The sequence below is a fragment of the Epinephelus fuscoguttatus genome, linkage group LG2 (genome assembly GCF_011397635.1).
Source record: "Epinephelus fuscoguttatus linkage group LG2, E.fuscoguttatus.final_Chr_v1".
NCBI classification, from domain to species: Eukaryota; Metazoa; Chordata; class Actinopteri; order Perciformes; family Serranidae; genus Epinephelus; species Epinephelus fuscoguttatus.
Genome location: NC_064753.1, coordinates 29,694,145 through 29,720,686, shown reverse-complemented (window position 1 = coordinate 29,720,686; position 26,542 = coordinate 29,694,145). Strand labels below are relative to the sequence as shown.

At 41.5% G+C, this 26,542-nt stretch overlaps 1 protein-coding gene across 8 annotated transcripts in view; it reads left to right on the top strand.

Moving 5' to 3' along the window:
- The first annotated feature begins 2,478 nt into the window (after window positions 1-2,478).
- Window positions 2,479-26,542, top strand: part of sox6 (SRY-box transcription factor 6) — a 150,425-nt gene continuing 126,361 nt past the window's right edge. For 5 of the 8 annotated variants that reach the window (XM_049561360.1, XM_049561383.1, XM_049561354.1 and 2 more), the window contains exons 1-2: window positions 2,479-2,878; window positions 23,409-23,478. The gene's annotated coding sequence lies outside the window, so the exon portion shown is untranslated. Of the gene's footprint in view, window positions 2,879-19,373; window positions 19,395-23,408; window positions 23,479-26,542 lie in introns of those variants that run through there. The other 3 variants (XM_049561367.1, XM_049561336.1, XM_049561345.1) reach the window with 2 other exon arrangements.

Sequence of the window (26,542 nt, the reverse complement as noted above, 5' to 3'; positions counted from 1 at the left end):
ACCATGATAAGCAAATACAATGACTCATTTTTTGATCTGATGCAGATAAGATTGCCATTTTAAGCAGCAACAATCCAAAAGAAGAAAGCTCAAGTGTTTCACTGCTTTCATCTTTACAACCACATTTAAACATAAGAAAATTACCTTTAAAAAGGCTCCATGTTGTGGCCTAAATCCTCTTATTTTATCTCTAATAGTCATCTGATGTTTAAGGGTTGAGTGTTTCCCTCAGTGGCCAAAAGGTGGCGCATGAGACACGTCAAACACACATCTGCGTCCCGGTAAGTCCGCTCCTGAAGAGACTCCACACAGAGCAGATAGCACATATGAATCATCATGCATGGATCTGAAAAATACGGTGTTAGATAGTTGCAGGATTATTTTTAAATTCACCACAGTGAGGTGAGTCACAGTGTTTGAGTTTTTAGTTGATAAAACAGGTGACAGGTGTTACAGTGCTGTAGTTTTACAGTGTTTCAATCTCAGGAGGCGCTCACAGAGTCCGCACAACTGCAGGGAAAGTTTCGCAAAGGTAAGTCCTCCTCTCTTATTTTTCCCTTTACCCAAATTTACGCAGTAAAATTCCCTCTTACATATATGCAGGGAAAACTGAAGAGGTAAAACTTGCACCAAAAAAACCCCAAAATTATTGAGGAATATGTGGTGCGCACTCCTGGATGGAGATGTGCGTTTTTATTTCACCTTGAACCAAAAAAAGGAGGCAAAGTGAGGCGCACAGGAAATACGATGTTGTGGATGAGTTGTGTGGCCACTTTCCCCCCTTCTCTCCCTCCTTCCTCTCTGTCACCCTCTCTCCTCCTCTGCCTCTCCTCCCCTCCTGTATCTCTATGTGACTCTGCAGTTAACAATCACAATTTCCTCCTGCTGTCTCCTCTCTTTGTAAGTAACTTTCTGATTTCTATTATGTGATCCGTGATAGTCTCTTGTTGTGACACTTAAGGCGTGCTGAACACTGGAGTCTCAGTGGCTGAGAGCTGTAATGTGTATTTTTGTTTCCAAAAAAAGCTTCTGCTGATTTTTAGATTACAACTTTTTTTTCCATGTCGCTCTTGTCTGTCTATTCTCTGATTTGTGCAGCTTCCTGTTGTCATTTATTTGGTGTGTTTGACATCTGTGGGCCTCCACCGAGCTCAGCTGATAATTTCTAACATATGTTCATTCAATGCAGAGAAGTGTCTCATTGTGAACAGCTCCTGTTTTGGCGAGTGGTCCCAACCTGTGGGGTTGCCTGGGTCAGCCGACTGAGCTTTGCTTTAATTTCACATGTCTCACGGCTGATCCCCGATCTGTTTTAAAAAACAATACCGGATTTATTTAAATAAATGTAATGGCTCTAACATAATATTACCTGACTGTGCATGAACTCGTTATTTTTTTTTTAGTTAGCCTATATCTAGTATGTTAAAACCTCTTGTGGAATTTTACGCAAAAATTAAGATATAAAATATATCAATTTGTGAAAGTTAAAAGTTAAATATGATGCTGCAAAATAACATTTTTCTGTCATACCTTTGCACACATTACATATTTGTTTTAAACAATTGCACTCTAATTATTTTTATTTCTAAAATCGGTCTATTAATCTAAATTCTGTGTCTCTCCAAACTGACTATGTCGTGAGGTTAAGTCTTTTTTATTTCTGGCATTTTCCTTGAATGCAGTAATTTATTTATCTAATGATAAATAGGCGGCCTGGAAATAAATCTGAAACGCTCTGCATGACGAGAGGAATGTGTATGTTGGACGTCCTTTTTATAGGATAATCTGTCAAAATAATTATTTTTAAAATATAGAAAAGGCAGGGGTGCATGATGTGACTTCCAGTCCATGAAATTTGCAAATATCCAAAGAGAGGCTGGAGATGTTTGAGAAGTGTGTAAATCAAAAAATGTTTTTGTTTCTTACTTGGGAATTTAAAAAAAATAAAGTCATAAGAAAAGGACAAGCATATGTAGCCTATATATTGGGTGCTGATTTAATTTATGTTAATAAGTGCTGCTGTATCACACAGATCTAAGTCTTACAGGGTTCCTCTCACTTGCTCTTATCTCATATGAGCTGCAACTATTTTACTGTAAAGATTTTGATGCGCTTTGATTGGAGATGGAGAGGTCAGTGTGTTTTTTTGTGCTCCGAGAACATACAAATACAAAAAAGGTGTCACAAAAAGGGGAGAGTGTGGCATGTGCAGAAGGGGAAAAGTCATCCTTAACTTTTCAGTCGCTGCGCCTGTAAGTGATGTTCATTTAAGTAAGCTTATTAAACTGACTAAACTGCGGGCAGTTACAACCATCCTCCCTGTCTCCACTTTTATTTCGCCACAAATCTCTCTCTCTCCCTCCCTCCCTCCTTCTCTCTATCCCTCCCTCTCCCTCCCTCTCTCTCTCTCTCTCTCTCTCTCTCTCTCTCTCTCTCTCTCTCCCTCCCTCTCTCGCATCTCTTGTCTGGGAGGAGGAGGGGGGAGTCCTGCCTCTTTGCCTTCCTCAGATCAATGCCCTGGCCACTCACTTTCTGATGTTGCACGACGGGAAATGCTTTGAATACTTGCGACATGGCTGCGCGCATTGATTGCCAAGATTGACAGCAGCTCTACCCATCGTCTTCTCTTGTCTGAGTGTGAGCGAGAGGGAGATAAAGAACAGAACAGGCGAACAACAAAAGGTACTTGTAGTTTCGGACAGCTGAACTTCACAGAGAGTAGACGGGATCCCCTCATATGGCCCCGTGTGAGCAGACTTAAGTTTTCGCTCAACAGATAGCTCAGTGATCATTTTTTTCCTACAAAGTGTGTAGTCTGCTAGTGTTTACGCACGGGAAAGGACGCATTAATACCATCTCCACGGCTCAGATCATCAAGGTAAACCACACGTTTTGCTTTACTTTTCTCCTCCAACATGTTGTCCTGATATTTTCACCTTGTGTTTTAATGCTTGATTCCTAAAAGTCGAGCGCGCTGTCAGTGAGCTGCTCCGGCACAGTGCGCGCATTTCGCCTCAAAACAATTTCAAGAAAGTTATCTGTGTGTTATGCTTAAACTGGTTTGCACATTTTGTGACGGGGAGGATGACTGTCAAACTTTCAGTATAGCGATTATTTGATGCGTCGCTTTCACCAAAACAAGCGGAGCACACGCGAGACGAGAGTGGCGCTGGGCTGTCTCGGAGGCGCTCGGGTTCACCTCACAATCGGTAAATCAGCGTTAAATTCAGCATCTAACTCCATCTGAACTAAACTCCGAGACATCCTGAAGCAGCTTTGAAGGTTTGAAATCACATTATTTGTCTTTGTTTATTTCAGCAGCAGCGTGAAGCCGAGCGAGCGGACACAGGCTGTTCGGTGTAAACTGCAGCGTAAAGACCGAGCCGGACCGCTGTCACCGATTATATGTTGACTAAACGTCCTAAACAAGTACTTAACTGTGGATTTTTAAAGCCTGACAGCAGTTTGGTGTTTGTGTTTACATGTCCCGTAACTTTCCTCTGCTGGTGGCAGTTTCACTTCTGTCCACAAAGCGGTACTATTCATTGACAATACCGTGCGCCCTGGTAGGTTTCCTCTCGCTGCATGTGAGGTGGACAAGTTTATCTGAAGCCTTCGCTCATGTCTCATTATACCTTTACACACGCCGAGACTCTTTGCCCCCTTAAACTGCCTCTCACACGTATATTTTTGTCTGATTTTTTTGAAGTGTCAGAAACCCAGATTCTGGGCCCCGTGCAGTCTGGGAATTTGCTCTTCCTTAACTTTCTCGGGAGGTCAGGGGAATTGACCTCTCAAGAATGCATAAGCCATAAATTAAATTCAACAATCGCAGGGCTTGTCCATTTAGAGAAGATGCACTTGAACAGACAGTTTTCCATTTAAGCCGAAGGCTGTGAAGCTCGGCGCTCCCGGAGTAAAGACACAAAAGTTCACACGTGGAAAGTGCGTAAATGTGCGTAATAAGGATGCATTGTTTTCTTATAATTGGGCGTGTTTTAGACTTTAAGACAATACAGAAAATTAATCATCTGGGTTTGAAATAGAATAATTATTGCACAGATATTTTCAGACCATAATAAAACTTTTTGAGTGTTGGGAAATCATTTTTAAATATTGTGTATTAGGAAATAATTATGCTGCACACACCTAATAAATAAATTTCCAGGTTGGTCATAATTGTGACAAGTGGAATATAAGTGGTTTATAATAGCAGCACGGAGATGGCCCCCAATTGTAAGACAAATTCCAAATTTAGTCAACCTCGCTGTGCACAAAACGAGCTCTCCAAAGCGGCTGCGTGAGTTTTAATAATAATTTAAAAAGGAGAAAATCAACTGTGACAACTGCACAAACTTTCTCACTGTAACCTGAATGGCACAGCTGCGTCTTTCTTTTTATTAACCGCCGAGCACGTGCGTTTTTGTGACACACCTGTGTCTAATTAATGAAACTGATCTTTTCTTTTAAAAACTCCTCAAACAAAAACACATTGTTGGTGAATTCCTCGCGGTGTCGGGGAGGAAAACTTTTTCTCTCCCTCCTCCTCCTCCTCCTCCTCCTTCGTGCTGTTGTGTTCCGAACAGTTGCTCTTTCTGTAGCTGTGAGCGCAGGTTTCCTCATAAGGTAAGGCGGTTCTGGAGACCAAATGCAAGTCTAAATGGCACATTTATAATTAGACTGCCCATTCAGCACATTGTCCTGATTGCTATACAGGGACACTCGGCTCTGTCTCTATAAGAGTTTCTGTGACGGCTTGTGCAGCTCAGCGTGTCGCTCAGTGAAAGAGCGAGAAGGGGGAAAGAGTGAAAAGCGGCATTAGAGCCCTTTGATGCCACACACCCGCACTTGGCTCTTATTTAACATATCTCACTTATTTTTGCGCACAGAAATACACCGGCATCTTAATTAACCACCTTCTCCCTTTCCACACTTGTTTGCAAGTCCTTACACACAACTTAAACGTGCTTTTTAATAAGTGGAAATTTAAGTTTTGCTTTATTTTTTTTAAAGCAGTGTGATCCCTTCAAATAATTTCTGTTTTATCAGTGCTGCCTGAGACAGAATTGTAATTTAAGCATTAATCAAAAACTTGTATTTTCTTGGGACGTGATACTAAACAGAAGTGCAGAGGCAATAATATCACATTCATCATATTTCATACTGACTGGCCTTGCACGTTTTTCTATATTTTCAAGGACTAATCTGCGGGTGGATCTTGAGCTTTTTTTTTTTTTGCTTTTGCAAGACTGAGAAAAAAGGCAGCATTTCCAACCCGGACTCTGCACAAGATATAGACTCGCTGACGCTGATGTGCCAGTAAGTTCAAAGATTTTTTAGGACTTTCATTTTGGCATGAAGGGAGAAGCCACCTGGCTCACTTGTCTAAACACATCCTGCACTCTGTCCAAGTCCAATGTCTCCCGTGTTGCAAGAGCAACTTTGCTGCTGAGAATCCTTTTTTTTTTATCCTCCTCCTCCTCATCATCATCATACACTGCGATTAGAGGCTTTTTTTATGATTTGTTTTATTGGGTGGAAGAGAGATGTTGTGGATGAGCCCTCCTTAAAAACTGTTTAGACTGAGTGCCACAAATTGAACTGACTTTAGCTGTAGTTTTAACTCTTCATCATGTAAAGGTAGGGTTTGTTTAAAGCAAGCTCTTGTGCCAGCAATTAGTGGGATCAAAGAGAAGACAGGAGGGTAATAGGAGAGAAGGAAAGGAAAGGAGGGGCAGGAAGAAGTGTGCTTAATGTGATATAGTTTAAATATTTTTTCCTTTATCCTATAACTGCACATTGGTTATTGATTTTGCTTTTGGTTGAGGGTTTTTACACAGATGGTGAATCTGAAAATTTGGAGTTAACAGCAGATGTTGTCTTCAGGGAATTTTATTACACCTGTGACTCTTCTCAAAAAGATAAAAGCCCCTTCACCAGTGCTGAGACCGTACACCCGTGTTAGTAATTGTAAAGTGTAACTTAATTTCACTGCTTTTAAAAAAAAAAGAAGAAAGATCAAATATTATTTCTCTTAACGCCACGCGGTGATGTGAAGTGAAAGTGCTGGTTACTGTAGGTTTCATTTTATGGCCTTGCTCTTCTGCTAACAGTTTTCACGCTGCCAAACAGAATTCTTTGATGAAATTACGAGCAGCTTCGAGTCATGATAAGCTGATTTCACAGTTGGAGAAGGAAAAAAACATTCCTGTATCGACATAACTGTGCAGTGGGGTTATGAATAATGGGGATGTGTTGTCAGTTGCAGATGTTAGAAACAATATTTTTAATATGTGTGATAGTGTGTGTAGATTATTCTGTAGAAAGTTCTGAAGAGGCTGAATCAGTCTGTGCAGAACGAGATATTTTAAATCTTTGTAAATCTGTCATTGTTTTATTATTTGAGTGTGTGTGTGTGTGTGTGTGTGTGTGTGTGTGTGAGCCCCTGTGCATCTTGGCATGTGTGCATCTATGAGTGATACTTTCCCCCTCTCAGATATTTTGCAAGAGAATGTCATTGCTCCTTTCACGGATAAACACTACTGTTGATTTTGATTTGAAACGTCAAAATCCAAAAAGCCACTCTGTCTCTGCAGACCAGATGTCATTTACACCGCATAACTGAGGCCTTACACATCCCGTTATCTCTCTATATATACTGTGTTCTGCAGAAAGACAGCTATTTTGTTCCAAGTGACAGGATGCTGCTGGGATGCGGGCAGGGAGAGTGAAGCTATAGAAGAGGGGGTGAGGGGGTCGGCTGAGGGATGCACAGGTACTAGTCTTCCTCTCTTCGTGCTAGTGGAGGGAGCGGCTGATGATAAACAAGATGAGAGGAGGTAAACAACAGCAGGCCTGGTAAAGGTAGAGGGAGGGGGGGCAGCAGAAGGGTGGAGGACCGCAGGAGATAATAAATGTGGCAGCACATGTTGTGACATCTGTCTTTCTAAGTGTTATCTAATGTGCTGTAGAATATTTCAACAATGATCAAAACTGATGGGAATATGCCACAGCATTTTTTTTTGTAATTTGTCCCTTTCAACATGAAGTTTCTGACAAGTTAGTAACATGTCACTTCTGTCATGATGCTTAATTTCCTGTCACACGACACTGTGATTAGGCGTTGCACAGTATTATGTATAATGAATGCATGCATGCCTCCTCTGTGCTCCAAAGTGCAGTTGGTAGATCGCGTTTTCGATGCTCTGTGGCTCAAAGAAAACCAGTACAGATGTGTTCAGTTTATAATAAGTGGATTTGTGCTTGTACCGGCTGAAATTGTGGCTTTTTCTCTCTGTTTGCACCGTTGTCACCTCACATAGAGGAGAAATGGTGATGAAATCAGTGGTCACCTGAGTCTTCAAGAGCAGACAGTGGGGCATCACCTCCACGAAGTCGCCGTCTTACATGAAAAGCTGCGAGGAAGTGGAGCCAGACAGATTAATAAGACACACTGTAACACACCAATGTAACACACGAGCCGCTTGAAAAAGAATCTCAAGCATCTATATTTTGAATTTCATCCATCTTCGGCTTTTAACTTGCAACAATCTGATTAAGAGACCTGTTTTTTTTAAGATCATGCTTTTCCTTGAACACAGGTTCCTCTAGTGTCAAAAATTAAACTTGAGTACACGCTATTTTTTAGTCAGAAACAAATAGCACCTACAGTATGTGCGCCAGCACTTACTGAACATCGACAAGGGCAGGGGCAGTTTTTTTTCTTCTTCTGCTCTATTAGATCTCTGTGTCCCTCTGGCTGCTGTAAGTGAACAGTATTGCTGACATTAAAGGATTACAGATGAAAAAAAAAATCTAAATATGTGAATCTTCACAGGAACTGCATAATTGCACAAGTAACCTAAGTGGCCCATTTTGATCTGTATCATTCACTCTCCCACCGAAAATGTTTTTCTCAAAATAATTGGACATTTTCTTTTAGTCCATAGCATAGTTGTGCATAATTAACTTTGACTTCAAAATGCAACAGTCGCGGCTATGCTAAGTAGCGTCTGTTGATTTTTTTAAATCACACATTAATATGTAGAATTAATTGGCGGGGCCTCGGTGGCCGCGTGTTTCTGACACAGGTCTGGGACTGCAATCAGGTGGAGGAATTAGTCGGGCTCATTGTTTTTTATGAATCAGATGAAGATTTGTACAGTGGCTGTGTGAAGATGGTTGCCTTTATTTCCATATCAAAGAGGCACACAGTGCGGCCGGGCAGTAATTAAAATGTGGTGGATTTTAGAGTCCCTACACATGTACACACACACACACACACACACACACAGACATAGACACACACACACATTTTCTCTCCCTCTCACACAGGCATTGGGACGCAAGCATGAGTACACATGCACACACACTCTCATACACACACCACACACACACACACACACACACACACGCAGCAGCATATGGACCAAGGCTGAGAACTGTCAGGTTGTGTGAAAAGAGTGCAGGTGGTTGAAACTGAATTTTAAACAAACACTCATGTCGGTCCATGTTCCCTTTGCAGACATTTGGGTACAGAATCCAAAGCCAGTTTTTTTTTCTTTTCTGTTTTTTTTTTGTGGCAACCATTTTGTTAGCTACAGTTTGAGAGAGCCGTGCATTAATTATTGTTTTTTTTTTTTTTTTTTTTTCACTTTGACTCAGTAGCAGCCTTTACTGACTGCACTCGCACTCAGCTTTAATTTAGGTCGCAGAGGAGTTATGATTATTTATCAATCTATTAACTTTTCATAGATAGATGGATACACAGTCTACATGTGCATGTTTGTGTGACCTTGCTGCTGAATGCTGGGATTATTTAAAAAAAAAAAAAAAAAAAGAAAGAAAGAAAAGAGGAAGAGGCTGTGATCTTTTGCCCCGAGTGATTTCTGCCCCTGCTAGAATCGAAGAAGCTCTGAAGACCAGAGATTGTGTCTTGTGAGTGAACAAGGGAAAAGAGATTAGTGTAATGTGGGCTTTTGCGCTGCTCTGACACAAAAGCGTCACAACAAGCCTTTTCCTTGTGATCCCCCCCATTGTGCTTGGATCAGGTCCTCCCATGGGCGAGCCACTGCCTTGGAGGAAGCGTTAAAGGACTCTATGAAAATATCACTTGAGCCAACACAGGCGGCTGTGACACTGAGGATTTTCATGTAAAATAATGTGAGCGAGGGCCTTAAAAACCTCGTCGTCTCATAAGGAAGAGGCAGCGCAATTATGGCCTGGAGCACATACCATATTTGAATTCATTATTTGTTATGAATAATCCCGTTGAAGGCAGTAGTTGTTTTTGTATTCCAGTTACACAGGTCTCCTCTGTCTGTAAAAAGCTGAACGATTAGATATTATCCAGTTGGTGGAGATTGACAGCCGGCTTGGTATCTGCCAGCTTGATCTGACATGAGATGTAAAATATGCTCCATAGTTGTGATGAAGCCAACGGGGCTTCTGGCTTCTTTACTCTGCGGTCCAGCCTTTAGGAGGCTGGGAGCCGTTTTGTTGGCACACAACTGATCTCAGATCAGATTGGCAACTTCTGTGTACATATTTGTATGTGTGCTCGTACATGGTGTGTATCTGAAGACATGATACCGAGCAGTGTTTTCTTCAGCATGCACTGAAGTGACGTGGCCATGATAGCACCTCGATCCATGATGCAGAAGGCTGGTCCACATGTTTGGCTTCTCCAGTCTGATTGACAAGTGTGAGTTTAAATATAATACCAAAGGTTTGACGTGATCAAGAAAACCTTCACCATGTAATTGGATGAATGCAAGAACGGCCCGAGACACCATATTTTGCATATTAACACTAATTTTAAATCTTAGTTCAGCTTGAACTTGTTGATTTCATTACATTGTTGAAGACAAGCCTCAAAACAAAAACACACTTTGTCTTCGCTACTGCCGAATTCCAAGCTCCCCAGATAGTGTGTGTCAGCCCTCTTGGATGGAAACAAATACTGATCAACCACTTGCATCATGGAGCAGCTACTGTGACATCTAAAACAGGCGAGGAAGTTATGGAAAAGAAAAGACGTATTGGGCCAGAAATCAGATTCCCAACAGTTTTTCCTGTGGAAAATGCTAATACACGATGCCAAAAATAAATCAAAGTGACAAAGACGGAGGGTGGGGGAATAGATGGAAAGGGTCTTGTGGCTAAAGTTTTGATGAAGTTAACCATAGCATCTCTTCTTGCCTAGGTCTTTTGTTTCCTCTCTGAATAATTTCTTTTTACACTGACTTGGACGTGTTACAGGGTTTTGCCCTTAATGTGCATTATGAGAAAATGGCTTCAGCAGACCCAACCACAGGCTTTCTCTCGCTCTCTGTCTGTCTTTGTTATCCCCTCTCCCTCTCTCTGAGTAAAGCGAGGGCAGTGTTCAGGCCCTGTTGGTGAAAAGATGGGTTAAGAGCAGATTTTCGGAGACTTTCTGAGACTAAAGACTCTGCACAAATAATGATGTTAGTGTTCATGTTGCCTCGGACCCCTCTGATGATGTGTAAGTAGATCAAACTCCGTCTCCTTTAGTCTCAGAAATTGATTTTCCTCCTGACCCACACAGAGTGAATTTTTCACGGGGGAAATCTTGTATTTTCAAGGTGGTCGAGAAGACTTGTTGCACTGTATTGGTTGGAAATATACGCAGTGGTAGCTTCGAAACTTTCCTCTTTCATTTGTTTCCAAATGGCACATTTTCCTACTTTTGCCAGCGCTGGTGCAGGGTGAGCTCTGGAGCAACTTTATCCATCACTCGGCCTACTTGCACCATAATATAACCATAACCTCAAAAGAGAGACTACTGTTGGAAAATCTGAACTTTCAGCTCAAACCAAATTTGAATTAACAGTCATCCGCTCGTTCTTTGAGAGTCCGTGAATTAGCGCACATGCTTTAGAAACAACTGTTGAAGGCAGTGGAAACATTTTTTGCTCCAGTTTGAAACTGCACTTAAGAAACCCCTGGTTGGCTCAGCTGCACATTTATAAGCAAAGTGCAACTACAGTGAGGAAAGCCCAGAAAGCCCGAGTCGGAGCTCAAAGAATAAAGCCAAAGAAAGTACCGTCTGTGATAATCACTTTCTTGAATGGGACTAAAAAGGAGAAATCTGCTGAAATGATAGAGAAAGCCTGTGGTTTGGCCCATGCAGTAAATTTCCCATGAGCCTCTTTGACAATCTGAGGGGATAGCCACTCTGGCACACGCCACCCGCCCACATACAATACACACACACACACACACACACACACACACGCACACGCACACACACAGAGCTGTTTCTGCCAGGCAGTATGGGTGTAGAAACCTCTGGGAGGAGACTTGTCTGAGGGAGGATGATTGACAGGAGGTGGGTGAGGACGAGATTGAGGGGGGACCAGAGGAAGATAGGAGGGGTCATCCCATCTGAGCAACAGCAACACTCATTCCTTTTTTTTTCCACTAGACAACACAGTCTGTAAGATCTACAAAAACTTTGCCGAGGAGAGTGGGATGACATTGTGGAACAAGTATTAAGGAGCGAAAATGTTTAGATTTCGAAAAAGATGGATCTTTTGCTTTTGCTGGAATATTATACGACCACAATTAATGACCCTGCAGACTGCATACAAATATATACAAATGACCTCAAAACCCTCCCTCCTACAATTATGTTCATATGCAGCTAATTTGCAATGGCGATTTACGTTCACTGTCAAAGCTTGTTCGCAGAGTTACGTTCTTCTACCGCAGTGTAAAGTCACAGGGAGGAGGAGGCGGCCAGGCGCATGACTTCTACGCCGGAGACTGGGGTTTCTGCATCACATCACAGTTGACTTCTTGAATATTTACCGTGCTCATGGTGTTTCTGCCAACCTTAACGAAGTGCTTTAGTTTCCCGACCTTAACCATAATGTGCTTACCATGACCACAGTGTTTCCTTAACTCTAACCAAGTGCTTTGAGTTGCCTAAACATAACCATGCAAAATGTAATTACGCTGTTAGTTGCGTGGACTGGATATTGTAGCGAAAACAAATTAAAAGTAAATGCTTTGCAGTAACGTTAAAGGTTTTATGTTAATAGGAAACAGAAAAATCTCCCAAAAGAGGTGGAATACAGAAATTGATGACTGAAAATGGGATCTGACGACCTACAGTTTCTGAAGCGTATCGTGGATTGCAAATTAGTTGCACTTGAACATAAGCCATAGAAGACACTTTTGGACTAAACCATCACAGTCAGATGCTTGCTCGCACATACGCACATGCATGGATATGGGTTTTTTGTGTTAGCGAGGAGAAAGGCTTTATGTCGTTGGTTAGGGGTGGGGTTGAGGGTAAACCGGGGAGGTACAATGTTCCTCCTCATCCTCAGCAAAGCTAAATTTATTGGTTTCCATCTGCAGGGTGGAGGAGTTTGGGTTGTGGCCAGGCCAAAGAAAGGCTTCTAATTAAACAGTCATCATTATCAACTTGTGGTCAGTGATCATCATCCCCAACACTGGTTCTCCAAGATGAACATGGAATCATTGAGGCTTTCCCTCAACCCCACGGACTGAATTAGAATAGAAGAAACAGAGGAGAAAAGTGCTAGCAAGAATTTTTTTTTCTTTTCTTGGCAGAACAGGCAGCATGAGGCCCCATGCCATATCCACTCAGGTTTAAACAATTACCCGACATCAGAGAACGCAGTAGAGCCTCAGCGCTGGCACAACCGTCATGCTTTTGACTGCCGTACTTCAGGCCATGGTTTCAGACATGGCCAAGTGTCACATGTAAGCGGAGCTTTCGATAATTTCAATTAGTGTAAGAGGGTGTGCCTGCAGTATCTGTATCACTGCTGCTGGAGGAGCTTTCCTTTGAGGTTGACAGCCCCTTAATATAGTATTTCTTGGTTTGATGTGTGAGTGACACAGAGGCACACCAAGAGGATGGCAAAATGGTTTATTAGGACCTAATTAGAGCCCTGTGATTAAAGGGGAAGTGACTGTGATTAGGAGACCTGCAGATGATGTGGAAACATGGATGAATATTCAGAGGAGAAAGAGCACAGTACGTATTAGCCTGCGTGTGTGTTTTGTGTGTTTGTAGAATACATGAGCACTACAGAGTCCAGGCTGCCTCGGAGCAGTCGTGTTATGATATCATCTTTACAGCAGATCCACAGCAGAGGAGCTTTACAACTGCAGCTATTAGGCAGAAAATGCACAAACGGATACGCTGCTATAACCCTACAGCTGATGTGTTTTGTGAGGATATGTGCACTTGCTTCCTGTCGGAATTTGGAAATTTGATGAGCAGCTTAGGATGAAAAAAAAAGGAGATGACCTCAGTTTTTTTTAATGGTTTCTGTCCGGCATGTAAGAGCAACGCTGCGGACTTTCACAGCCAATTGAACATGAAACCATGAGGAATGTTCTGCAAAGCCAGGTCTACTTTGGGAAGCTTAGTGCACGAGCGAAGAATCATACATTCTTGTGAACTTCAGAGTATGTGCTGTTTAATCAACGAGATAAATGGTCTTATTATTATTAGTCGTCGTCAATGGAGAGATTAGCATCGGACTTTCTTTCTTTTCGCCTCACAAACTTCTAACTTTTTCAGATATGTGATAGCCACTGCCATTAGAAATCATTTATGGGAGTGTTCTGAGGGCAGGAGATTGTCAGCAGGGTCTTGCGATTTTACAATTTCACAACTGACTTCCTCCTTAAAATGACACAGGCTTACCTGCCTATTACTCCCTTTGATTTCTACAGTACATGCTTCTGCGCTCTGAGAGGTATTCATAATAAGCTTAAACTCCACTGGCTTCATTGCTAAAGGGTGCTTATCTCTCAGCTATTCAAGAGAAAGAAGGGTAATATTTTTTCCAATTTCAACATTTTACTGTTAGGGCCACAGTCGGCCCCAAAACCACGTTTAGGGGGCTGTTGTGGAGAGCAGGCATGCACATAGATGGATATATGGACACATACATGCACTGACACAAGCACATGTACATGCACACACACTCAACACACACTCACTGTCCAAGGCAGTTCTTTGAAAATATTATTTTTGCCATTTAAAAATTGAAATGGTACAGCTGTGGAGTTTTTTTTTTCATGGATGGAAGTCACATATTTCAGCACATTTATTTATGTTTTATTCAGTATTCATTTTAACTCACATTTCTAAAGGTTGTGGGAACCAGTGTGCTAGTTTTATTTAAAAGTCTGCTGGGCTCATTCAATTGGAATTTATGTCTGTTATACTCCGAGAAAAAAAAAATCCTGAAAAGTGTTTTTCTTTTATTACATATAGATCATACTTACCTTGCAGCACTTATTGCATGTTTGGACACGCAATTTAATCTATTTACATTTTCATTTTGTCCCAGTGGAATGTTCAAAGCGTACCCGGCTTTAAAATGTATACTCATATGTAATGTAAGATATACTTGAAAACTAGTTTGCGGTGAGCAGTAGTGGCCATGGAGGGCCTTTCTTTCTTTTGCTTGGAGCAGTGTCAGTTTTTCTTGTAGAATAATGAGAAGCATGTGTTGGGCAAGTGGAGAAAACACAGTGATCTTTCATGTGACCCACCTGTTGTGTTTTCAGCACAGTTAACACCAACTTCATGCTATTGACTGGAGGGTCACACTAAAGAGCCTCTTCACGTTCACGTCTTTATTTTTCTCTGCAAAGGTGTTTGGCCTAATGCTAATAGCAGCACACAGACGCCAACTAAACACTTGAAGGAAAAAACTAAACCTTAATGACTACCAGAATTTAAATACACATAATCTGTAGGTGCAAAGTGTTTGTTTGAACTACATCTTTCTCCAGCAGTTAACAGTGCGCAGTAGGTTTGTGCTGTGAGTCTAAGTGCTCCCCTCTGCCTGCAGCCTCAGCCTGCTGAGTTTCTCAGTTTTACCGTTGCTTGTGCCATGCTGTAATAGGCTCCCAGGACATGATGGGAATATAATAACTGTTTGACGATGTTTTTCTTACCCCCCTCATTCTCCACTAAATGTAAAATGTGCCCAGAAACATGGCATATATGGCACAGGTTGTGATGTCAGTTGTTATTGCTGGATATGCGAACCAGTAAATTTTGGATTATTTTCCACAATCTGCTGTGCTGAGTGCATTATGTCACAAAGGCCACATTGTAGCGAGCTGGGTGTAGAGCAGTGTTGTCTCCCTCTCTTTCTCTTGTTCTGTGCATTGCTCAGCCACCTTCTGTGCCTCCAGTCCAGACTGCAGCCTTACTTTATGCCCGTTTTCTTTTCTTGCGCTGCAGTCAATGGACAATGGGCCTATAGCACACCTTACATAATGGGGGAAAAACCGTGCAGTAAAAAGTGTGCAGACTAATATCCAGACCTCTAGTTTGATTAATAATTATTAATTATAGGCTGTTCATACATTTGCACTGATAGAGTAAGGTGGGTGCATGCTCTGTGAAACATGAGCTTAAATGATGAGATTAATTAAGTGATGACTGATATATTTTCATTCCTTTGCTGTACAATTGGGACTCCGACACTGCTTTTGTTCAACACAGTACAGAGTGGAAGAGCCTCCTGTTTTTCCACTAATTAAATTTGCCACTAACATATGCTGGCAGGAACCTCTTACCTTGTTTGACTTATTTATTGCCTGACTGTAGAGGTAATTTGACCTTTCATTTGAAAGGCTCTTTTTTTTTAATCCAGAAAAGGAGTGTTAAACTCAATTATACCAGTGATCAGTTGCTCAAACACTACATTTGTTTCCTCTGGGGGGACAAGCCAAGTAGAGCCCTGCTCTCAGCTCCCTGTCCCTTACTCCTGGCCCTTCCACCCCTACAGGGCAACAAGGGGGGAGAGGTAAATTAGGAGGAGAGAGAAATGAGGATGGGGAGAAGGGAGGGAGACATGAGTGAGATGAGAAAGGGAGAATGGAGGGAGAGAGAGGGAGAAGGAGAGAGGAAAGTGCCCTACAGTTCCTGCCATGTCACTGGAGATTTGTGTCCTCCTTTTAAATCATTTCCCTCTTAAGAAGATTAAGAAGGCAGAAATATTCTCAAACTGATCATTTTCCCTCCCCCTAAATGGACTCATTTGCATTTGCAAACGCTGCTATTAATTGTAGGTTTCAAAAAAAGACAAATGACCTCTGCAACTGTAAATAAAAAGGAAAAACAGAGGTTATAATGTTAATTGTTAAAATGGCTGTACAGGGGCCAGTGGAGCCAAAGCAAAGCATATGCCCCCATCAGGAGCAGATTTACACCACGGCCACATACACTAAAGTACAGGTTGAGTTTTCTTTATTTATATGGGCGTTAAATCTTAGTCAAGATTTCAGTCATGCTCCCTTTTTGTCAGTCATTCATTTGGTTTAGTATTCCACCAGAGAAGAAATACAACAAACTGGATCACTTTTATCAGGAGAAACATGCAGTAAAGCGCTGTGATACTGTAGAGTACAGTGTATATATTTCAACATGGAACATGAATGTTCAGCTGTTCCTTTGCTGAGAGCACTGCAGCCCATTCTTTCTTCACTGTGTCTCATGCTGCAAAGGTTTCACAAATGGCCTAATTTAAAGTTGTCTGCCGCTAAAACAATTATTTGTCAACTTAAGCCTGCCTCTGCAAATCGAAAAATATGCGACAGTAATAAAAGTCACTGGCGGAAAAGGCCACTATCAAACAGCGCGTCCCAGCTTCTCCTCCAACAAGGAAAACACTGAATAATTTGCGGACACCAGTGCCTTGTTGTAACCTGATCATTTATGGATCAGTTGTTTCCTTTCTGGTTTAATTCACCATGTGATTGATTTTCAGTGCAGTACTGTTGGAAAATATCCACACTAAACCGTGCCTGAAATAGGGAATCATTTGAATACAGATGCTTACGGCTTAGGCCTTGTCACTGGAAACCACTCGGAGCCAGGAGACAATTGCAGGTTGATTATGTTGCTTCTGACAGAAGTTGCAACTCCTTTGTACAAGGCAGAGATATTTGCATCTAAATGCTTATTGTAGACATCTAAGCAGCATAAAGACTGATTGTAAATGCCAGCTGTTGGGCTGTACTCGGGAATAAAAAAAAAGCATTTCAATAAGGAAAATTGGGATGGAAATGAGGAAATTATTTTCAAACAGTGGAGCTGAAATCAATAAATAGGAAATGGCAGCGTTTGTTGTGCCGGTTGTATTTGTCATCTTTATTGAGCGTGTTTGTACAATCACATATGAATCTATTTACAGTTAGCTACTGTATGTTGTATTTTAACCGGTGGAAACACAGTGGTTTATTCAGACAAATTACATCTTATTATTTGGTTACTGCTGCCGCCTGATTTCCTACAGCGCAGGTGTTAGAGATGGGTAAAAGATGTAAGAATCTGCTGCTGGTTAATTTCCCAGATTGGAAATATAATACCACTGTTATGATATATATATCTTTTTGATATTGGATGCTGTGTTAACAGGTATTTGAGACTCGGATTTGAGATTTGAGATTTGGAACAAGCCATTCCAGCCTTTGTAATATGTGTTTGTATGTGCGCTCTGTATGTAAGTGCAGTCATACAGTATATGTGGGTGTACATGTGTGTGTCTGCCTGGTGCCCAAAGCAGAGTGATGCCCCTGCTGATTCTGCTCCTCAAGCTCTTTGTCCTGCAGCACTCAGTGTGTCTGCCTCCTCGGGAGACTGGCAGGCTTCTCTAGTGTGGCTCCACAAAGGCCCAGCCTCCTTTGAGGTGTTAAAAACTTCCATTTATGCATCTCCCTGGACAAAAAAGCAGCGAGCCCATTTGAGTCCAGTAGCAACACAGGCAGACATTGTGGCCACGCTTCTCTAGCACTCATTTCACAGATTCTAAAACCAGTATGTGGTGAACAGGATTTGAGGGGCTAAAGTGCCCCGTGAGGGCCAGGCGATAAGAGGGGAGAAACGCCACCACGCAGTAAACTAGAAGATGGGTCCAGGAAAATAAACACATTACCTGGGAGAGAGGGAGAGTCTTGTTTTCATACCCCTGCCCCCAACATGCACAAATACACAAACCCCACGCTGAATAAGAAAGAAACTGAGAGAGGGAAAGAAAAAAGAAAAAAGAAAAAAGGCAAAGAAAATATGTGTATATCTTGGAAGTTAAGAAAAGAGGTCTCATCAGTGTGCAAAAAGACAAACCTATTCTGTGTTCTCTGTCTTTACAGTCTTTGGAGTGAAGAATATGTGAGAGGGAATCAAAGAGAATTGATAGGTTGCACGCCCGCCTGTTAGGAGCACTGGGGACTGAATGCCGTCCACCGTGGAGGAAAACATTCTATTTGCTGGTCGTTTCTCTCCCCTTCACCCTGCCTCAACCCAGTTGCTCAGTAAATAGACTTTTATTCTTGTTATCTGACGCAGAGGAAATGACAGATAATGTATTTTTGCCGAGCAGCACATGAAAGCCTCGTTCAGCCACAGCACTGTATCCGTATCACTGCTTGTAACAAACTGTGGGTAAAATAGCTGCTGATTTCTCCTCTGCTTTACCCGACACTATTGCACTTCAGCTCTGCCAAAATACCGGTCACTGTTCTACCCTCAACAAAGATATTTTAACTGGAGTGACGCCCTGGTAGTCATTCCTGACACGTTGGTGCTAGACATTTTGTGAGTGTCTAGTCTGCTGTAGTTCAGCGTCAGGACAGGATCAGCTAGAGGAAGAGAAAAAAAAGGCCGTTTGAGAGAGACAGAGGGTAAAGATAAAAAGAGGAGAGACGAGAGATTTGCAAGGCTGTGACAGTTAACGGTGTGCTGGAGCATGAAACAGCTGTTTGCACGTGATTGACCTGTTTCCAACACCAAATAACTCAATGATATGGTGGATCTCTTTTAGAAATACAGCTTGTCTTTCTAACAACTTAGTCTGAGCTTCCTTTTTATTTTGTCAGTGGCTGTCCGTAGTTTATCTCATCAGCAGGAAGTGACTAAATCTATGAGCTAACAATGACTCCACGAATAATCCGTGCCAAAGTGTCCACAGTCTACCTGAGCACTAGCTGTTTCCTGACCAGCAATGCCCTCTCATTCCCGGCTATGGTGATTACTCACTGCATGGAAGCTGTCGTTTCATATTTCACAGATGCTGCTGCTGCAGAGAGGATTGACTTTATGGAAGTGGATATTTAACAGACAATCACATGTGTTCAATTACTATATCAGACACTTCTGTGCCAGAATGTTCTGCGCTTCACCCCTTCACTCTCCACACTGCACGCCTCCACATCCCCACACCTCTTCCTCCCATTTCCCTATTTCCCCCAGGACCACTGTTATAGCCTCACCTCATTGCATCCCAAACTCCCCCATGCAGTCCCCGGCCTGACTGGCTGTGTGGCTGCTGCTGCTGCTGCTGCAGAGATAACCACACAGAATCCAGGTAGGGAGCAGCCTGCTGATGGCATAGATTACCTCTATTGTCAAAATAACTAACTCGGCAGAATTCCTACTTTAGCGTGTTTGGACGCAGGAGAGAGTGAGGATTTGGAACGGAGGATTGGGAGGATTTTTTTTTAACATGTTGCAGATCTGGATGAATTCCAAACAGAAGTTGAAGTACAAGTTTTGGCTTGCCTCATGCATATCCACACAGAACTACACCATGCATACGTGTACGCAGCAGGCACGTGAACATACATGCCTTAACGTTCAGTAGTTTTAATGCAACACAGAGTGCGTGGAACATAAAACCTGAATTTGGTCGGGACAGCTATGTCGTGGTCGGTCTCCCCCTGTGCTGTGTACAGTTGCGGTGATGCTGTCTATTGATACTGAGCCGCTGTCACATGACGGTTGAAAAACACAACTCTCTGTTATGGTCAGGGAAAAATTAAATCAAGCATAGCCCACACCGTACACGAACACGTCAGGAATTTGAAGGTTCAGGTGATTTGAAAGTGAATCTGTTTCCGAGCTGTGATTGTAGAAAGTGCTTTCCTTTACATTACATATAAGAGGCTTGAGCTCAGATGGCAGTTTGTTTAATGTGCAATGTAAAGATAGAGGCAGTTTCCACGTGGGAGGCTCAAGTAGGCTACAAGTGAATGGGCTAATCGTATATTTTACCCACTGTATCACTGCAGAGATTTGAATCTGAATACGTGTGTGTGTATGTAGGCGTCTGTGTAGCTGAACTGTGCCAAATTTCAGGTCAAATTCTGGGTTCTCAGAACAACGTGGATCAGGGAGAGTTTGTCCAGTTGGTGTCCCCAGTTTGTGTCACTGCGATTTTATCATGTATGAGCCAAATGTTGTCTGTCTTCAATGAGTTTGGGTACCTAATGCCAGGGCCATAATCAATTATTTAACACTGGGGGACCATTTTCAATCTACACCTTCTGCGACCCAAACCTCCAGGGGTGTCTGAGGGGAATTCCCCCAGGAGAAATTTTTTAGAAACTAAACACCTAAAGTGACTATTTCGAGCATTTTGAAACAAAAATCAGTGCACTATGACTTTTTTTTACGACATACTATACTGACTTTTTTTTATGACACACTAACACTTCACAAAACCTGTAACAGTGATACAGCCTACGAAACTCACGCTACATTCAAGTTTGTTCACTTTTACATACACTTAAGAGTTATGAATCAGAGAGATAGTACAGTGTTTGACATTGACTGTAACTGACCACCGCAGTCGAGCAACAGCTTCTGCGATGCCACTTGCACAAACCACATGCAGAACTGCAGTACAGCGTGTTATTACACCCGGAAGTAATAATAATAGCAATTTGGTAAGTTTATTTATGATTATGATTACATCTGCTTATGGTTATTTCGGACCAGGATGTGTGGTTGCCTGTCGTAGCATAGCAAATTTTTTATTTTTAGTGTTTTTATCAATATACTGGGGGTTAGTGTATTTTGAGTATGTTTGAATATTGTGTGTGTGTGTGTGTGTGTGTGTGTGTGTGTGTGTCTAGTATACATTACAAATACTGCCTAGCAAAAGACTATGTATGTGTTTATGTGTGTGTTTATATGAGTGTGAGTGTGCGTGTGCGTGTGTGTATACTCCCTGACAAAATTCAGCCCTGAAATTGATGCTATAATTTTCGACTCTGCTTCGCTGAATATGAAAGCTTTTGTGGTGACTTGAGTGCGTGCGCATTTTTGCATTTACATGTCTTTCTGTCGTGTTTGTGTGTGTCGTCTGTGTGAGTGTGTGTGTGTGTGTGTGTGTGTGTGAGTGAGGTAGCCATGACCAGCCAAAGCTAGAGAAAAGGCCACTCTTTGACAGAAATGCCACAGGTGGCTGTGAGCTCTCTGTCCCTGCTCCTTTGATGTCAGCTCCATCAGTCTGTTTGGATTTTTCTATCTGAGAGCTAAACCTCCAGTATTTTTCGGCGAGGTGAAATTATTTCAACAGAAAAAATAGTCTTTGTGGCTCATTCTGAGTGTTCGCTTGTGGCCAAATGGGGCCAAATTTACTTCCCCTCTCCCCCCCTTCGCAGTTTCTGTCTCTTAACTAAACAAATAATAATGGAAAATATATCATTTCAGTGTGTTGACAGTTGCTTTATAAAATGTGGTGAAACTAATAATTTGAATTAGGGGTTGACTGAAATTGTGTTTAATAAGTCCCAGATCCTCTAATTAGGAATGGGGAGTGCCTGTTTTATGTTTCCTGCCTGTAGGTCTAATTCACAGCAGGAGGAAAATCTGCTACATGCAGCTACAATAGGCCAGTTGACACTGACTCTTATTACACCACAGGGATTACTACATTTGCTTCATTATAATATCATTTGGGCTCGCTCATTACTTGCAATTATAAATTCCTTTGTTTTTTTCCCTCAGACAAATAATCAACTTAAATAACCAATGAATAAGGAATACATTCCCCCATTTATTATTTACCTCATTGTTCCCAATTAACATCAGATTATGAATTCAAAGGTTTGTTAATGTCTACTCTCTGTAATTATAAGAGCTCTCATTTATTTACGCACAACAGGAATTAAGCCTATAGTCAGATGTTTGACAAAGGCTGGCTTATTGAATTAACATGTAATATGTGGCTTATCCAGCAGGCAGGGATTGTCGTGTCGAGTGAATAGCTACTAATACAAGTTAATGGTGTGTGTGTATGTGTGCGCACAGGAGTGGGTGGTTGCAGCTGGAGCATAGTTCAGAACAGTGAAATAGTATGTGTTTAGCGTCATTTGAGAGGCAGGAGTAGACTTTAAACTCAGAGGTGCTATTCATGTAACAGCTTTCCATTCAGCCGGGGTCACCTGGGTCCCCTCTCCCCCATTGTCACCTCCAGCCTCAAGGCTACCACATTCAGACCTGTCTGCAACTCTTGCCTTTATCTGGCTCATTCTGTTAGCCCTCCAGCCTCCCACGTAGCAGACTCCATACTGCGCTCTGACAACAATGCAGTGGTAGTCAGTACATTTATCTGGTCTTGTTGATGGTGGCTTATTGGCCCCAGCGATGGGAGACTGAGGTGCTGTAGCGCAAATTAGTGACAGATCAGTTAAGCGTGACCTTAAAAACCCTTGGCCTTGTTTAATTGGCAGTGCTGAGGCGGACTAATTGTATAAATCAGCTGGTAATGAGATCTTGGCTTATTGTGAAAAACAAGATAATGTGAGAAAATGAACATGAATGAGCTCACGGCATTTTCATCCCTTGATCTAGATGGACGATCAGTGAGCGCGGCTTCTCTCTATTGTCATTACTTCTATGGAATTTGGTGCCTAAAACTGTGTGCATTTTTACTGCACTGGTTTCCCGGTTATTTGTGCGCTCTCTAACAAAGCTCTTAAGTTGCAGCACTTCAACAGACATGCTGAAACTAGCGGAGCATGGCCCCTAAATAAATCATTAGCAGGCAGCGCTTGAAGAAAGCAAGCAAAATTAAATAAAACAACCGCTTTATATGAAAGCTGTTTATTAGTGGAATCCGCCAACTGGAAGACAGATTAATGAGGTAGCGGAGAAGTAGATTTTAAACATTGTCTAGGATGGATTCCCATTGGTGACAGCTGTGAGGACTGGAGGTCAGACACTAACAAAGCTGTTTTACATTAGCTCAGCTGTGGAGACTCTGACCCTCAGCCAACAGTGACTATGGCCTCAATTCTCTTCCTCTTGTTCTCTCTCTATTTGTTCCGATGTGGGTAAATACAGTTATCTAAGACCCTTGTTGATTTTAACCATGTTCCAAATTCACTAGTTTTTTTTTTTTTAATCAAATGAAAGCCATTGAAACTCATTAATAACCACATTTACATGCTCCTTTTTGTGGAATTTTAATCAAACGCAAGATATTTCTACAGTATTAATAAAAAAATGTGATGTGTGAAAATGATGTTTCATACAAGGGCACATTTAAAATGGCTTTTTTTTTCTTCTCTCCTCTTTTTTGTCTACATGTCAGGTTTTTACATGAATTCAAAATCAACCGACCAGTGATCGCTGGAAGCTGGGGATTGAGTCTTTCAGTTTTTGTAAGTATCAATTTGCCTCTTCAGCTGTTTCTGTCTTGCCACATGTCTCAGACACCCCCGCTGTCTTTCACCCACACTGAACACCTGCATCAAATGAGGTGGACAATTGGATAGGCACACAATGTATGCACAATTAGACAGTTACACAGGCACAAAGTTACTGACAGACCTTTCAGACATTAGATCCAACTTACTTTTTTCTTGCATTTTGATTTGCTTCAGTATTTTGTCGTGGTTACTCAGATTTCTTTCCCCTTCCTCTTTCTCGCGTTATTGCTCATTGTGTGATGAAATCCACTTTCTCGTGTGGGAGTTGCAATTTTAAGGTCAAATCAGGCTTTCTAGTATTTATTAATGGTAAGTATTTTAATGGCTTTAAAAATTTTAAATTCATAAAAATCAAACACTTCTTCCTGCACTAGATAAAAAACACACATCACCCTTTGGAGAAAAGTGTTTTTGACTTTATTCACAGGTGACACTGGTCAAAAAAGTAAAACCTTGAATGTGGTTATCTGAGAATAAGCCTTGGAAATGATAATACGCTTCTTGTTCTGACACTGTGGAGAGATCTCCATGAAAATATCCAAACTTTTTTTAAAAACATTTTGACACCCACCGTATTTTTAAATGTTTTAAACCAATGTTAATCTTGAAAACATCAGTGTTTCCACAGTCAGGGATTTTAACGTTAACGTTTTCATGGCTTAATCTATGATTGTCAACATTTGTTTCGCACCACTGCTGAACCATATTTACACTGACGTATTATGAATATATTGTTAAACAAAGTTGTCGTCTTTCAATCAAATTAAAATTCATTGAAATTAATTGGCACTTTATTTGGTCTCAATTTGGAAAGTTAATGCACCAACTTTTAGATAGCAATAGATAATCCCATGCATACTAATTATGTAGACACTATAGGAAAGCTATCCTTTTCCACTAAAGCACTATGAGACCTGCTTTTATTCCTGATCAGAGTCACAGAGTAAGCTTTGTATAACTCTGGTCCAATATATATGTTGCTGTCAAAGGGGGTTAAGTGAACATTTTCAAAGCAATACACTAAGACAGTTGCTATGAAATGTGGCATTTTGCTTTGAAAAAACAAGAGTAGAGAATACTACAGTGCTCTCTGCATCTATAAAAATATTACTTAAACAATCTTTGCTCAGCTGCTGCTTGTGCAGGTTTTCTAATAAAAACGTATCTTAGATATTGAGCAAATAAAGGTGAGGAACTTCATTGATATTATTCTTTTTTCCAAATGTCAGTTGAAGATATCACGGGAGTGATATTAATGTGATTGAGGAGCTCTTCAATAACAGCTGGGAAATGTCTCTGAATTCAAAGTTCATGGCCATTTACCATTGTTTAATCATTCCATTTCACCCTGCACACTGTCTTCCGCTCAGATGAACACGCACCTGTCTGCCAGCGAGCTGTCTCTGCTGCTGCATGTTAGTTTTGTTGAGTCTGTTGTGAATGGCTTGAAGTCAAAAGCTGTCATACTATGACAGTCAAATGAACATAAATAGGGCATTTAATTAATCAGACAAAGCTTGTAAAAACTATGTACACACATCAATAAAAGACTTTGCTGCACACGCTGTTGTCAGAGAATAAAAACAGACAGCAGCGACAATAAAGCACCTCTTAGTTGAAATACAGTAGATGTACCACATTCAGCATATTATGACAGATTTTAATACAATGTCAAGACTGTCAAGAACAATATATTAATGTCTGGGGCTGCTTACATTAGCTCAGTGTATCAACTACTGGTATGAGCTGGACTTGTATTCATAATCATATACTTGAAGGGAAACTTTGCTGATTTTCAACCATCTCTGTGTCATTGCTGTGTGGGCATTGTCTGCAGATGGAAGCTGTTTGGCTTTTGCCGGTGCTGCGAGTGCCTGGAGCTCCCCGCCCATATGGCAGAACTCTGTTAAGTGACAGGAAACACATTGTCAAAGTCCGCTAGGTGACGGACCTACACTGGAAAATGACTGAGGGCTCCGGGCAGTGTTGGCAAGGGGATTGCCAAACACTGTTCATCTGCGCACACTGCCCACACTGTGATGACACAACGCTGGTTGAAAATCTTAAAAGTTGCCCCTTAATCAACCTGCTGCAGCTTCTCTTTTGAAAGTTTCTGGGTAATTTGGGATACCTGATAACGGATGTTATGTTTTATAATAGTATACCATACGCTAGTTGGCTACATTAACTTCGCTAAGACAATTTAACAAAAGATGCAAATTAAAGATCCTGGTTGAGTGCAACTGCAGGATCTGTAGGAGCCTAATACTGTGTTCACACTATGAGCAACATGGCAACAGGCTATAAGTAATTTTCGATGGAAGCAGGTGACATGAAGCTACAAACTGACAGCTGACTCTTGTCACTGCCAATGGACATGACATGCTATAAATCAAAAATGAGCTTGCCTCAACTTTTCTGGGTGGTCCATCCTCCAATATCTTTGTGACTAACTTTGGTACTGTGTTATTTAGTTTAGTTAACTGACACTTCGCAAGCTTTCTGTGTAATGCCGTGCCCACAGGGAGGCAACAGGGGTGACAAAATGAGATGTTAAAATGAGGCTCAGACATTGATCAAAAGCATAGATCTATTTTGACCAAATACAAACTTTAGATAACGTTCAGTTGAGGTGCTTTGTGGCTGGTAGCAGACACACACAAGTCTGTGACAACATCACTATATTAACGGGTGCTTGAGCAACACTTAAATAGTGACTCGGCGATGGTGTAGCTGGTCACACTGTTTTGTTGTGTGAACACAGCATAAAAAGGTTAACATGCTTTACTGCAGATCAGTAAGAACCTGCCTATAGTTTTCAGTGCTTAAGTTTTGGCTGCACACTTCGTCACTGAAATTTACTGTAAATGAAAAATGACTTCTGCTATCTGGTATTACTGCTGCAAAAAAAATAATAGCCTGTCGCTGGAAAACACCACATGTACTCTCGGTGAGGGAATGGCTCTCGGTCTACAATGAGATTGTTCAGACAGAGTTATCTATAGCACGATGTCGC